Source organism: Ovis aries, chromosome 8 (assembly GCF_016772045.2).
Source record: "Ovis aries strain OAR_USU_Benz2616 breed Rambouillet chromosome 8, ARS-UI_Ramb_v3.0, whole genome shotgun sequence".
Lineage (NCBI taxonomy): Eukaryota > Metazoa > Chordata > Mammalia > Artiodactyla > Bovidae > Ovis > Ovis aries.
The window spans coordinates 38,745,265-38,761,552 of NC_056061.1; positions in this window are offsets into that span (position 1 = coordinate 38,745,265).

Sequence of the window (16,288 nt, forward strand, 5' to 3'; positions counted from 1 at the left end):
AACGTAGACACTGAGAAAGGACATTGGCTAGGTTTCCACTTAGTTAACTGTTAACTGTGTGACTTTCGGCCATTTAACCTCATGTAAAGTGGACATTGGAGAAGGAAATGGCAACCCACTCCAGTATTCTTGCCTGGGAAAACCCATGGATAGAGGAGCCTGGTGGGCTATAGTCCATGGGGTAACAAGTAGTCAGAAATGACTTAGCGACTAAACAAACACGCAAAGTGGGAATAATGCTGATGTCTATCACATTATATGTGATATAGTGTACTACCATATTAGCTGTGGTCTATGCAGCAGCATGTAAATAGAAATTCAGCCTATTGACTAGCACATTGTGGATTCTCAGTACATTTTGGCTACTATTATTATATTTAGCATTATTAGATAGTGCTCACCCATTTTTGCATGGCAAATGAAACAATTTTAACCATGTTAAAGACCATAGTTTATCATAGGTATGAGGCCCAGTGGGAGAGAGCAGACACAGCAGAAAGGATGACTTTTAAATTCCTAATATGGGAGAGTGGGTGCTGGCAATGCCTGGTTGAGATGAGGTAGCGGTAGCTGTGGCAGAATCTAGGTGAAGCCACAGAACTCAGCAAGAGTAGATGGTGATGATGTCCAAAGGATGGAGTAAAGGAGAGAGGGGGGAAGTCCCAGGGTAACTCATTCACAACTACACTCACAAATTCACTCATCTATTCCTTCAGTCCCTCAACAAATATTCAATGAACGCCAAATGCGTGCTAAGTACGGCTATGAGACACAGGGATGAGGTGCTTAGTGAGGTAATCAAGAGTCCTGTCCTCACAGAGGTCATAATCTAATGGAAGTGTGAGAGAATATGCAAGTAAACTGCAATCAGTCAAGACAAGAGAAATAAAAGTGAATATGTGCTAAAGCGCAGAGTCTCCAACTTGGAATGTGTGGGAAGAAAATACTAAAATTCTCTTTATATGCAATTTATGCCTATAAATGTCTAATATTTAATGAATACCCTCCTAACATAGAGTGCCTCTGCACCTGGGTCTGGCATGCACTGTAGATAATGCCCTGTGTCCTGTTAGAAGGGTGGGCATGCTGGACCCTGGAGAAGCATCTCCTTCTCCCTCTCTCAGGCTCTCTCTTCCTTCTCTCTCTCCCCTCTCTCTCCCTGTTTCTCTCTCTCCTGTACTACTTATTGGTCTTCTCTGGTAAGTCTGAGACGTGGACTCCTTTCATGGCACTCTCTTCAGCCATGCTGATATAAAAATGACAGTCTAATCATATATAATAAAAAATTGGCCAATATGTTTTATTACCATAAAAGTGTGAAATGTGTATATATAGCCACAATGAAGCTCACGCTGACTATAAATTTTGCATTGTTTCTGTAGGGTTTATAGACGTGGCATAGATGTTATCTATGTAAATGAAATGAAATATAATGTAATAAAATGAAAGTAATCAGATAAACAAATTAAAATCAGACTTTACAGTTCCTGTATCAAAAATACTAAACAAGGTCTCCACCATGTAAACAGATGTAAGCACATGTGTTGAAAACACAACCTACTAAAATCAACACATGGACTCTCATCAGATACCAGTCTGCTGACACTTTCATCTTAGACTTCTTAGCTTCCAGGACAGTGAGAAATAAATTTTTGTTGTATATAAAAGGAAAAGATTAAACAAAATTTTCAAAAACAATGAAGCACAGACAATCACAGTGTTTTTGGCTAAAAATGAAAATTAATATTACTTTGGAGAGAGAAAAACTTTATTTACTCAAACAAATATCTTTAAGATAAATCTAGTATGTTGTTTAGTCGCCAAGTTGTTCCAACACTTTTGTGACCCTATGGACTGTAGCCCACCAGGCTCCTCTGTCCATGGGATTTTCCAGCAAGAATATTGGAATGGGTTGACATTTTCTTCTCCAGGGGATCTTCTTGACCCAGGGGTTGGGATTGAACCCATGTCTCCTACATTGACAGGTGGATTCTTTGCCACTTGAGCCACTTGGGAAGCCCATAAACTAGTAATATATCTAAAATATGTCCCAGAAATACAATGTCTTAAGAAAATTATATTATTAATGTCATGACCTAAATTTCCCTTATTCTCCACTCTGGAAATGAAAGAATTCATATTATTACTATCAGCATTTCCTCAGCTATTTACAATCACTTTGGAGAAGGAAATGGCAACCCACTCCAGTATTCTTGCCTGGAGAATCCCATGGGCGGAGGAGCCTGGTGGGCTACAGTCCATGGGTCGCAGAGTCGGACACAACTGAGCGACTTCACTTTCACTTTCACTTTGAGACATCAATAGCAGGTTTAGAGACATTTTCTTTTGTATCTTTTCTTCATTCTTTTTTTTCTTTTTTAAACTATCCAGCAGGTTAAAACATTATCTTAAAAAAAATCACCTAAATAATGAAATAATCAAATTAGTTTGGGCACAAGAGGTAGTTTTAGTTCTAAACTTTATTGAATTCTAAAATATCTGCTAATTCTCCATGTCCACCGGTGTTATGATGAACTGCATGGAGTATTGAAATTGGATGGTGGTGGGGTTGATTTATGAAGCTGCATATCTACCTTCTCTAGCTTCTTACTCTCAGGTAACAATCCTTGAACTTGGTTGCCTAGTATAAAATGGGGTACTGATTTTTCTCCTATATGATGACAGGGGCTGGACGAGATAGTCCATTATAAGATTTGGGTGTTTAGATTCTACTTTAAGTAGTCAGTAAAATCATTAGGAGAATCTCCTAAATTTGTTGAATTATTCAGTTTTAAATTTTTTTTAGCTATAAATATGAACATCACAACACACACACACATACACACAAACACATATGAATATCAACTTATCAGTTTTGGCTTGCACCTCAATCTTATATATTAAAGAATAAACAATATAAATTTAATTACCTTCATCTAAATAGACCACCAATACAGCAGTCATTTTTGTTATTGTTGGATCACTCAGTAAAGCATACTGTGCCTTATTAGTAATATGGAGGAGTTAGATATGAAATCCTTTGGCTTTTGAACATACACACCACACTAATCATCCACATTCTTTTGACACACATTTAACCCTAGAAACAATCAATGACTTAATGATCAGGGGACAGGAACAGTCCCTGTGTAGAGCTCTATAGTCCTGGCAGGCCTTCTTTAGAACCTTCTCCTGAACTCACTGGCCCAGAAATGGGCAATACTTCACACTTACTGGTGAGAGGATCATTCAAAGCTAGGGCTGGAACTCAGCCATTCTGCCAGGTCATCACAGCACAATCTTCACAGGCTGTAGATTTCTGGAGAATGAAAGACAGTCAGGTTTCTAAGCTGCTTCTGTACAGTGGACTGAAAAGAAGCAAAAGCAGGCAAAGGGAAATAAAATCGAAAACACATGAAGTTTTCCTAGCTGCTCAAAATCCAACTACCTGGCCTGAGATGGGGACTGTCAGGGTAGTCAGTGAAGTTGGGCATGCTGCAGTCAGAAGCATCTGGGTCTTTTTAAGTAAACTATCTGAGCAGTCGACAAGTCTCAGAGACCCTGAAAATTAAAGAGACATCTTTACATGTGGGAAGCATTATTGTACAATGGTTTCTTCCTCCACTCTTACATTTGGAGAGCAATCAGGTATCAGGAATGTCATCTCTAGATATTGAGGGCAATGGCAAGCTGTGAATTGGTTTGAGGAGAACTTTCCTCAGGTGTGAGATCTGGCCTAACAAATAAACAAAAATAATGCCACCAGGTGAAATAATACATTATTAGAAATTTATCACTTAACAGCATCCATGATTTTTATGCTAAATTACTTTGTGGGGAAAAGAAGATTTCTAATGAGGGCTGTAACTCTTCAGAAAATATTTTTATATTTTGCTTTTAAAAAAGGGTAGTAGTCTTTTGGTTCAAAATGTAAACAGTAGAATGTATCACAGAACTGATAAAAGAATGATGATTATAGTCTCTGTGTAACTTTAAAATTTTTATCTTGGCATATTTAAATACTAGTCGAGGTTTGTATTTCACGTGAAATTTCTTCAGTCATCTTGAGGGACTGTTACACACCTTCCAATCTTCCTGTAATTAAGGCAGTAGTTTTGTTGTCATCTTGTCACAACTCATGAGAAAAACCGTGAAAACTCAAGAGCGTATTCGGTAGTAAGTCAGTATTAGACAGCTATATGTAATTTTGCTTTGTATCTTGAGGCACTTCACTGCACTTGTGAATAGTCAGCTATTCCTTTCTCATTAACTACTTTTTCCCTTCTAAAGATTCTTTCCTTTTTCTTCAAGTTTCTAAGAGGCATCTTGTTCTACTTGCTTGCAGGATATTCTGGGAACTCTGGTGCTAGCAAATCTAGCAAAAGAGTCAATTTAATTTTTCAAGAATTTACTAAGATTAAGACTTTACTCTCTAATTTAATGGAATTCTAAATGATATATTATTATAAAACTAAATCAGAGCTCATTGGGGGTGAATTTGTAACTAACCCATAATGTTGGCAATCATGTACTGAGAAATTCTTTTGTAATAGTTAATATTTTTTGATAAAACACAGATCCTATCAGATGGAGAAAGATAATATAGATTTTAAGACAATAAGCTACAAATCTGTATTTATTATTTGATGAGCCTTAGGCAGAGGCATCTACATATTAGAAAAATGTTTTCTTTGCTCATATTACTTCTAAACATTGAAAACATGTTACAAATTTGCAGAGATTTAGATAATGACAAATAATTCATTACTAAACCAGAGGGTCCTTCAAAGAGAGTCCCAAGGACCTGAACTTATTTGGTTTTATTATAACTTAGAACAGAGATCTATTATCAACACAGTGAACACAGGTGGAGAACAAAGTTAAAACTGGAGAAGCTGTAGGCAGAAAGCGACATTATATTTTCAAATATAGGAAAACTCACAATGACTTCACAAATATAAAATTGGGCATGACTGGCAAGAGCATTATGGATCAAAAAGACTTGAGAACTAACCATGAGTCAGCAATGCCTGTAGGTAATTGATGATCGGTCTTGAAAAATGTATAAATAAGGACATAGCATCAAAAGCCTCACATAGTGACTCTCCCTATATTCAACATTGTTTGCCTACCTTTGAACTCTGTATTTTAATCAACTGACAGCAGCATGAAGAGGAAAAGTGGAAATAACACAGAAAAATGGGTAGCAAAAGGATAGTGAAAAATGACATGCTCTGCCTGTACAAGAGAAGTGGGATGATAATATGTTGAGCACACACAGTGATCTGGTGTGCATGCACAGTAAGTCTTTTCAGTCATGTTTCACTCCCTGAGACCTTATGGACAGTAGCCCACCAGGCTCCTTGATCCAAGGGATTCTCCAGGCAATACTGGAGTGGGTTGCCATGCCCTCCTCTAGGGGATCATCCTGACCCAGGGATCAAACCTGTGTCATTTAGGTCTCCTGCGTTGGCAGGCAGGGTCTTTACTACTCACGCCATCAGGTAGGGGGAGTGTCAATTAAAGTGTTTTAGTAACAAATCTAGAATGTAATATAATTGTTTTGAAATAATCTGTAATATTTCTCCCCTTTTTGGTTGAAAAAAAAAATGCCCTGAGACTTTTGAGTAAGTTAAGGGAGCCAAGGACACTAATTAATTTATTTTTTCATAAAACACATGCAACGTTCTTCACTGAAAATGGATAGGTCAGATTTTTGGAAGAAATGGGACATCTAATGCACTTTAAATCATTTCCAGGCCTTTTATCTGTGTGTGACAGCTGCAGCCAAAGTCGAAATTTTGCTGACTCCAATCCAGGTTTTCTGTAATCCCATGCATCTCTAATAGGAATGCTATAATGCTCTGGGAGATGCCTGACTCAGTGCCGGTGTCACTGCCTTCCCGCTTCTCTTGTCTCTCTCTGCCGTTCTTCATCTCTGCCTTCCATGCTATATAATGCACCCATCATTTATCCTTCTGTGCTTTCTCAGCTTTGGAACAGTTGGTGGTAATTCAACACTAAGAGCAAGCATCTTGCTATAAAGAACAAAGCTTTCTTCCTTTTTATCTTCTATTTTATTTCATTTTTTCTGAAAAGTATTTTCTAAATGAAGAAGGATAACTGCCTCCCAGTTTTTGTCACCTGTTCATTTCTTACTGTTATGCCTGCTTTCCAGTTTCTCCATGGAGTATCTTTGATGCTATTCCTCCTAGAGCTGGGGAAAATCATCTTCTGTCTAAAATATGTATTTTTTTTTCTATAAAATTCATTCCTGCCTGGAGATATGATGAATGTAGAGCTAGGGATCTGTGAGAATGAATTTTAATCTTATAATATTGGAGGCAGAAATTTTTATATTTGAGATTGGAGTTGATGAAAATGCACTTTAACAAATGGTGTTACACAAATCATTGGTAATTTCATATATATGAACACAGCATCCAGGGTTCCACTTAGTGACTGTTGATGTTAATTGTGACTTCTTCAAAGAATTTTTGACTTTTATTTAAGTTTTATTTTACCCTGGGGAATAGTCTCCATCTTTTGAAAAACTTGTGCTTCCTATGTGATCTCATATATTATACCAGTCAAAGACTCTATCTGGTCTTTCGACTGCCTGAAGATTTGGAAATAGATTCACAAGGTTAAGAGAAAATTTAAAATACTCCCATAGATTGATTTTCTCTCTCTCTCTCTTTTTTTTTTAACCAATTAAAGCTCAACACTGAAATAAAGTAATAGTTTAAAATCAACTTTACCTATTTTAAAAAGCCACAGCACCTTTCTAGTTTATTTTTCCCCTTTATTCAGTTTCATATCTTATTTCCTTATTCTTACACTTTTGGTTATCAGATACTTTTATCATTGTCCCCTTCCAACTCAAAATGGTACCTATATCTATTCCATATACAGTAAACATTTACTTTGTTTAAGGATCAGTTATCAACTTCAGGCTTTCAAGTCTTACTCTTGTTAAATATTTTAGTGAAATATTTCTAAAGATGAAAACAACTGTAAAGGTCAAACTAACTGAACTGTTTTACTTGCCTCAGTATACTTCCCTCTTAAAAGGTTTTCTTATCTAAGGTAAAATAATCTCTTGATTTTTTTCCCCCAAAATGCTTTCTGTGATCAATATAAGAAATAAAATTAAAAATTTTAATTTATATAATGCTGAAGAGAAAACTGTCATCAGACTTGCTTATTAGTTCATTTTTATTTGAATTCAAGCTTTCAAGATTAAGAAACATTTTTTCTGTTCCTCCTACGTGAATATTCGTGAGTTGGCTGCCGTGAAATATCAGGTTGTATTATGATGTATCATATCCACACCTTTAAGGCTTCTTTCATCATTAAAGGAGTCACTATCGTTAATTTTTGTAAGAGTTTTTAATTATTGGTGCTTATTTCATATTTTGATTAATTTTGGCTTTTAATTTCCACTACCTGTCATGGCATGTTTTGTCATGATCTTTCAGTTGGGTGCCATTTTAATTATTATTCTAGGGATTCATTTTCTCATTTATTATTACCTCAGTCCTTTTAGCTGCTTTCAGAGGGCTAATACCAACTTTCAAATATAAAGTGTGAAGAACAGATTGCCTTCACACATTAATAATTTTGAAGATTTACAAACAAATTTAAAAATGTGATTTCCATTATGGCACTTAATAAAATTTTCTATGATTTAAGTAGTATAATTCTTGAAATCTGCATTAGCAAAGTCTTAAGAAACCATATGGTATATATCAGTAGGTACTAATAATATCTACAACTAATTTTAATTTACAGAAAGCATTTAGAGTGAGAGTAATATTTTTAAAAATACCAAAGTTTTTTCTTGTAGTATAGCACCATTTGGTCATGAAATGGGAATTAACTTTTGGTCTTGGGTGAAGAAACTATTTTATAGATTAAAACATTTTTTTAACCAGTTGTTATACATGGAAGTATCATGGCATAGTAAAATAATTAGGATTTTAGAATTAAAAGAAGTGGACTGAATCTCTACTCTCACCATTATTACTTGGAAAGATTATATAAATTGTATGTGCTTCAGTTTACATACCTGTAAAATGGGGACAATTATCCCTAGCAAGGTTGGGGTCCTCTTTATGGAAAGGAACTAGAATGACTGAATGACTTGAATGTGCTCTCAAATTACTTTTTATACTACATAGACTATACTGTACTAACATATGCAGGAGTTTTATCACTATAATACTCATTTCTTTAGGCTATTTCTTCACCAGTGATAATTTTACATGCCATTTCCTTTGGAATTGATGGAGTTTTTTCAGAACAAGATGAGCCAGGTAGATTAAGAAGTATTTCAGTATGGTGGGATGCCCTAAATATGAGGCTTTTCACATAGCACTCACTACTATAAGATTTTGCCCTAAAAATACAGGAATTTGATAAATTCCATTTTATGTTACTTCTATTAAAAAGAAGAAAAATCCGCTTTGGACTTATATTTGCTGTATGTTTAGCATATTCCTGACATGACATAACTTCTGTTTTGACGAGCGATCAATGAAACATAAGCCTTCCACTTGTACTTTCACATGTTTGCTGCCTGGAAGAAATTTTCCAGAGTAGATTCTGTGTTTATACATTTCCAATCGAGTTTGCCCTCTACTGTACACATGTTTCTGCTTCCGCAACTGCAGGACATGGTCACATCATGACCTGAACTTGTACCAGCTGCTGTGTTTGACTACTGTGGGGATGAGGTATATTCCTGAAAGCCATTCTTAGTCCTGGATGGTAGCAATAACTTAATTCCCCACAGAAGTGATTGCTAACCCCATAAATCTATCACATAAAGCCAAAGCAATATATTCCCAATTCACTCCTCTTAGCCAGAGCTTTAAAATGCTTACAGTCATTCCATGGCTACTCAACTTAAAGAAAAGTGCTATGGAGAAGTCAGTGTGGAAAGAGACAGTGAACTGAATTGATTGTGGTCAAAATATTTTACATATATTTGCAAAAAATATGGTCATTAGCACCCACTGTGAGACCCCAGGGCCTTAGAAGAGGAGGGGCCAGAAGCTTAAGCTTCATTAGCTTTATGTTACATATGTCTTCAAACCCTATCTATGGTGTAACAAGAGAAACCTTAAGAAGTTTAGAGGTACTACCTGGGCCAAGGAGAAATAGAGCTGAAAAATGTTTAGGAGGAGTTGGTGAGGGTCTATAAGGGAAGAAAGAAAGAAGGCAATTTTAGAATGACTCCTAGGGTTCTGAGTTAGATGCATCATAAGGAGCAATAAGTTTTGAGATGAATAGGATAGACAGAAGAGGAGAGGATGAGAGAAATTTTGGACCATTTTGAAAATGTGGGAATATCCCTGGCACAGTCAAGTAGAGATTTCTCATAACATTTATATTCAATCCTGAAATTCAGAGAAGACCCTAGGCCTAGAGATGAAGTATAAAGGCTGCAGTTAAAACCAAGAGCATGGATGAGACACCCCCCACCCAGCCCTCTCCCCTGACTCCCACTCCCAACACAGACATATCACTATGGACGATGTATATAGCAATCAACCACAGAAGGAGCCCAAGAACACCATTTTTTTAAATTGGGAGCAGAAGAAAGGATTTGGCATCGAGAGAGAGATGAGAGGAGAAACAGGAATGAGCTATGCCATGGAAATCTGCAAATAAAGTTTCTAAAAAGAAAGAGGGTTCAAAAGTGACAATCAGTTAGAAAGCTTTAGTGAAGGGGTGAAATTGAAAGCGGAGACAGTGTAAACCAGACATGGAAGAAAGTTGGCTGACCAAGGGCGTGGGAAGAGCTGGGTTCTTGTTAGAGAGAAACACTGAGCTGAGAAAGATTTTCCTTTCTTTTAGTGAGGGGGAGATTGGAGCTTACAGAGTACAGGGGAAATGTCAGTGGAGAAGGAGAGCTTTGAAATTCAGGGGTAACAAACAGTTTCCTAAGGAGCTTCTTCTAGTACTCCAACTTCTTAATTCCTCTTAGCTTCTAGCTGTGGCATGGATTGAGTATCCCTTTTATGTGTATTTGTGACTCTTTACATATACATTAGACAATCATCTATTTATTTGACAGTATTTCCTGCTAGGGAATTTGGGGCCCTATTTAGTTTGTCCTTAAATCTCTTTTGCTTAGAGCCACATTTATTGAACCAATGTCTATGGCTAGGAACAGATGAAAAAACACAGGTTAGGGATATCGGAGAAACGGGATCTGTCAACCAAGGGGACTCTTCATAATATTTTGAAATTTGAGTGAAATGATAAGATGGGCTTGAGTTGAGTTTACAGAGTTATCTTACTTGCCATGTTTGTAGACCCAGATCAGTTTTACCTGTATGGTTTCTGATTAATTTTTTAAAACTCTTTACTGCTAGCCCCCTTTTCTGTGCTCCTTCTTTCAGAGGCACACTCTTGGCTGTACAGAGCATGTACAGAGAATATGAAGCAAGTAGTAGTGGCAAATGAGAGCGTCAAATCAAAGCATTCTGAAACACTGAAACCCATGAGTATGTGAACTATTTTAAAGGTCTCCAGGTCATTTTGTACAGGGAACATCAACAACAAAACTCAGGTTCACAATTCAGGGCTCCTTGCTTTGTTCTGAGCAGTTATTTGTTAAATTAAAGCTGTTGGTCACAAATCAGACAAGGTAAGAAACTAGAGATTATAGTATACTCATCATCGATACTTTAACCCCCCAAAAGAAAGAATAAATGCATGCCCGTTGATTGCGAATCAATGGTGTTATCTTCATTTGCAAAGGACAGCACATTAGAACATGTTGATTTAGAGTTCCTTATTCCTGTTGAATAAACACACAGGTCACTAATCATCAGCTACTAAATATATTTTTCAAAGGTGAACAAAAGAAGTGGGCAATTTGATGCTTCTTAATTAAGCTCACCACACTGAATTTTTTTATACTCAAAAGCATTTGTTTATGAATGCTAAATGAGTATAGATTTCTGATAGAAAGATTCCCATCCCCACCCCCCACCCCCCATGCACCAACAGCTGTGAGTGATTCTGGCTAGTAAATTATATGCTGTCCTCTATATTGCCTTGTAAATGACCTCAACCCTGACCTTGACACAGCAGTATTTCTAAAAGAGAATAATAATTTATTCTCTATGTTAAATGAACTAAGCCCATGGTGGTTCTCAGCTATAATTCTATACTATTTACTGAAAAAGTGGTCCTATATATTCAGATAAATTCTAGGTGGAGGAAGAGATAGACACAGAGATAGGAGACATAAAACAGATTTTAAAATGCAAGCATAGATGGACTGGAGGGAGGGTGGCCAGGAGGTAAGGAAGAATAAATAGCTCCCTTAGTAGTCATCTAGGTACTGTGGTTTCATACATGTGAATTTTTTTCTAACTTCATGCACATTAATTTAGTGTCACTATACCCTTTATCAGACTTCAAAACCTGTTTTGCACATATAGGGTTATAGCTATAGCTATAGATATAGGTATAGATATAATTTCTGAAGATTTTATAAGGTCATAACAATAATTTACACTCATAGAATTTCTGTATCTTAGATTAACATACCTTCAATAGAAATTCCACAATTGTTATCCTGACCCATAACACTTCCACATATCACAGCTCACATTAGCCCATTTTAAAGCTTTGTTTATGTGTATGTAAACCCCTACATTAATGTTTTGTATTCTGAAAATTTCACCCGCATAGCACCAGTCACTTAATTGTGTTAATTATTATTCACACATTAGCGCCTATTAGTCAGCATGGGTTTCTTTCCATTTTTAAAAAATGTTTTAGCCAGCATTCAGATTGCACTTACTTGGCAGAAATGACTTGTTATAGTGGTTTTCAAAATCTGGCAGTAAGCCTAAGAAGCGACCTCTTTTGCTGTCTGAATTTCCTATTCCAGTCATTACAGATCTAAAGAGACAATCTGTTAAACTCATGGAAACTTTATGCAGGAAATGGTGAAAAGGACTTCAGAAAGTCCCCAAATTCTATTGTCAAAGCAATAGAAAACAATATTCTAGCAAATTTGGCTTTAAATACATTTTCTTTTAGATGCTATTACTAGTAGGAAATTCACCCTTAATAAATTTTTTTTTTTTTTTTGGTTAGTGTTATTTCATAGAAATCTTAGGAAAACATTTAAACATACTCAAGGGCATGGTCTGCCTAAATTGGATCTCAAAAATGATGTATAGTAAGATAGAACATTGAAGTTGTATATTATAAAGACTGAGATAACTTTAATTTAAGAATTTGGGCACATATAGTGATAATGAAGTTGAATTGAATTTTAAATATTATGCGTAGCTTGCTAGGGATACTAACTTACGAGCTGGAATTGACAGTGAGGTTATTGCATGATGCTGGGAGGGATTGGGGGCAGGAGGAGAAGGGGACGACAGAGAATGAGATGGCTGGATGGCATCACCGACTCAATGGATGTGAGTTTGAGTGAACTCCGGGAGTTGGTGATGGACAGGGAGGCCTGGCGTGCTGCAATTCATGGGGTCGCAAAGAATCAGACATGACTGAGCAACTGAACTGAACTGAACTGAAACAATAATAGAGAATATTCTTGTTTTTCTAAACTCCATTGATTAAAAATTTTTCTTTTCATGGTTTAAGGAAAAAACCTCTCATTTTATGGACTGAATTCCTAGAAGGAAACAACAGATTTGTAGACAATAGAAGTAATAAAACAAACCATCACATTGTCCCATATGCTCAGCTTGGTTAATGCTGCATTTTGCAGAATCTCGGAGTTTGAGAGACTTCAAAGAAAATGCCAGTAGAGGAGAGCTTGAAGATTCATGAGTGTCTTAGTCCATTCAGGCAGCTAGAACAAAGGACCATAGCCTGGATGGCTTATAAACAATAAAAATTGATTGCTTACAGTTTTGGAGGCTGGAATTCTGAGTTCAGGGAGCCAGCATGGTAGGGTTCTGGTCAGATTCCTTTACTATGTTGTAGATTTCCTTCTTCTTTATGTATCCTTATATGATGGAAAGAGGGTAAGACAGGCCTTTGGAGACATTTCCAAAAGGGCTTTACCCTCATGACCTAATTATTTCTCAAAGCCCTACCTCCATCTCCATCACATTGGGAATCAGGATTTTAACAGTGAATCTGGGGTAACACACAAACATCTATTCCGCTGAAGAACAGGATGTCACTTCCTGACAATGTTCCCTCAGTTAGTTCCTTACCCACTCACTGAAAGTCTAGGTCCATTTGTAAATCTGGTGAAGCTAAACTTGGGTTAAATCCTTAGCTCACAGTTCCTAGGTTCACTCCATTTAAAATAAAATGTTAGCTTCATTGCTTCAAGATACACTGAATATCCCAGAACACTTGTTCCAAAGGAGTCAGTGCTGTAGCATCCCAAAAGGATTAAAATGGAAATCTCTGGGCCTCTCTGGAAGCTGGAGAGAACAGCATGTAACAAAGGCTTCAGGGAACCCAGACAACAACTATAGCAGGGCCATCAGTATAATGTAGTGCAAGTAAACAAAAAGAGTTAGGATGCCAAAGCAAGATCAAAGACCAGGTCGTGGTAGCACCCACAGGATGAAGGAACCGGTTAAGGAAAGAATAAACCGGGAATCACTGGAATCACTGGATCTGTTGGGCTTAGATAAAGACAAGATCACAATAGAGAGATGACCAAAGTCAAGCCAGAGCCATTATAAGGACTAGGGATTCAAGAAGCTATGAGAGCCAAGGAGCTGCTAAAAGATTATTTTGATGTGATTACTCGGGGGGCTATTCCTGATCTTAAAGGATTTTATAGATGTGGAAAGGCACCGGGACAGAGTTAGAAATTATCAGGGTCCCGACAAAGCTGTTTCTATTACCTTCCATCTGGATGAGAGTTCTGGCTTTGTACCCCCATGACAGTTGGCTTGTCCTCTCCTAGGACCTGTGTCCAAATTATGCATTTATTCTGCAGTTCCTAGTACATTGTTTTACAAAGTGCAAATCAAAAATAAACTATCAATATTAACTGAGATATGAATGGACTGTATGATGAATAGGAACACATCTCTGAGGCTATGTTTCATTTCATGCAGTGTTTGTTAGACTTGTCTTTAGCTATTTAATTCTATTGCTTGGGGTGTGATGAAAATGATGCTGAGGTCACAAGTTCAGTCCTTGTGTGAGCAGCTTTCTGAGCTCTATTTTATGGCCTCAGAGTCCATCCGCCAGCTGCTTTGAAAATGCATGACGTTGGCCACCAGACAATGAGAAAAGGTATGGGGAATGAGAGGAACCTCCTCACTTATGATAACAATGAAACTCAGAGTACCTGATTCATAATAAATTGGTCTTTGCACATAGGGTCCTGCTGTTTCTCTCAGGAATGCAATTTTTTTTAATATGAATGTATTTATTTTAATTGGAGGCTAATTACTTTACAATATTGTATTGGCTTTGCCATACATCAACATGAATTCACCATGGGTACTATTTACAATATTACAATACTATCCTTATTCTTATAGTATTATAATACTATCCTTCAGGAAGGAATGACCCACAAATAGAATTAGGCAGCACAATAAAAAGAGCAGGAAAATCATCTTTGAGGAACCAAGGCTTGAGCCTCATCTATGCCACTTGTGGCTAATGTGATCCTTCAGATAAGTTGTCTTTCTGACTAATTTCACTTTATGTAAAAACTTAATTCATGGGACTCATGAGAATTAGAGGAGGCGTTATTAATGTCACAAATCTAATATCACTGTCACAAGTAAATGCTTAATAAATGTTAGTTGTTAGTAATAACTTAGAGTTGCAAGTAGGCTAAAAGAAAATGGCTGGCTACATATGAAATAGAGGGGGTGTAAGAATCAGTCATCGTGGCTGTCAAGGATCTCTGTGAAATACCCAATCCTAAGTTTTACAGATAAGACATGGGGAAATGGAAGTGTCTGCTTGGCAGTCACAAACTGGCAAAACTGAGACTTAAGCCTCCATCACCATTTCCAATCTCACTGTTCCCTTATGCTTAGCAGTAGGGGACAGTCTGAAATTCCAATGAGGAATTTAGAACACTTCAGTAAGTTCTTTACACATAGAACTAGAACATACTCTAACTTGGTTACCTAATCCGAGCAATACTTATTCCTATCCCCAACCTGGTCTACTCAGGCTATGCTAGTGGTAAAGAGTCTGCCTGCCAGTACAGGAGACACAGGAGATGTGGGTTTGGGAAGATCCACTGGAAGAGGGAATGGCTACCCATTCCAATATTCTTGCCTGGAAAATTCCATGGACAGAAGAGCCTGGCAGGCTGCAGGCCATAGGGTCACAAAGAGTCGGACACAACTGAGCATAGCACAGAACACACACACCCACATGGCCAACCTTGCCCTAGGTATTGGGATGTTTGAGATTTGTCAAGATAAATATAAAACAGGCCCTGCCCTTGTGAGGACAAACCTCCAGAGAAAGACCACCATGCAAACAAACAAATATAATTCAGTGCAATAAAAGCCCAGGAAGGAGCTGTGCAGTAAAAGAAGTTCTGGAACTTCCCAGGGAGGAAGCGGTGATTGAACCATGCCTCTGAGTTTCATTACATTCTGTTCTGCCAGTGCTATCAGAGATCGCCTGCCAGCCATCCCTTCTCCTCCTACCTTTGCCCATAGAAATGACTGTCAAAGAAGAGGTTAAGAGAAACTTACTAGAACATTGTCCATTATCTGAGTATGTAAACGGTGACAGACTTTATTTTTGGGGGCTCCAAAATCACTGTGGATGGTGACTGCAGCCATGAAATTAAAAGATACTTACTCCTTGGAAGAAAAGTTATGACCAACCTAGACAGCATATTAAAAAGCAGAGACATTACTTTGCCAACTAAGGTCCATCTAGTCAAAGGTATGGTTTTTCCGGTAGTCATATATGAATGTGAGAGTTGGACTATAAAGAAAGCTGAGCACCAAAGAACTGATGCTTTTGGACTGTGGTGTTGGAGAAGATTCTTGAGAGTCCTTTGGACTGCAAGGAGATCAAACCAGTCCATCCAAAAGGAAATCAGTCCTGAATATTCATTGGAAGGACTGATGCTGAAGCTGAAACTCCCATACTTTGGCCATCTGATGCAAAGAATTGACTCAGTGGAAAAGACTCTGATGCCGGGAACGATTGGAGGCAGGAGGAGAAGGGGACGACAGAGAATGAGATGGCTGGATGTCATCACCAACTCAATGGGCATGAGTTTGAGTTAACTGCAGGAGTTGGTGACGGACAGAGAGGCCTGGGGTAC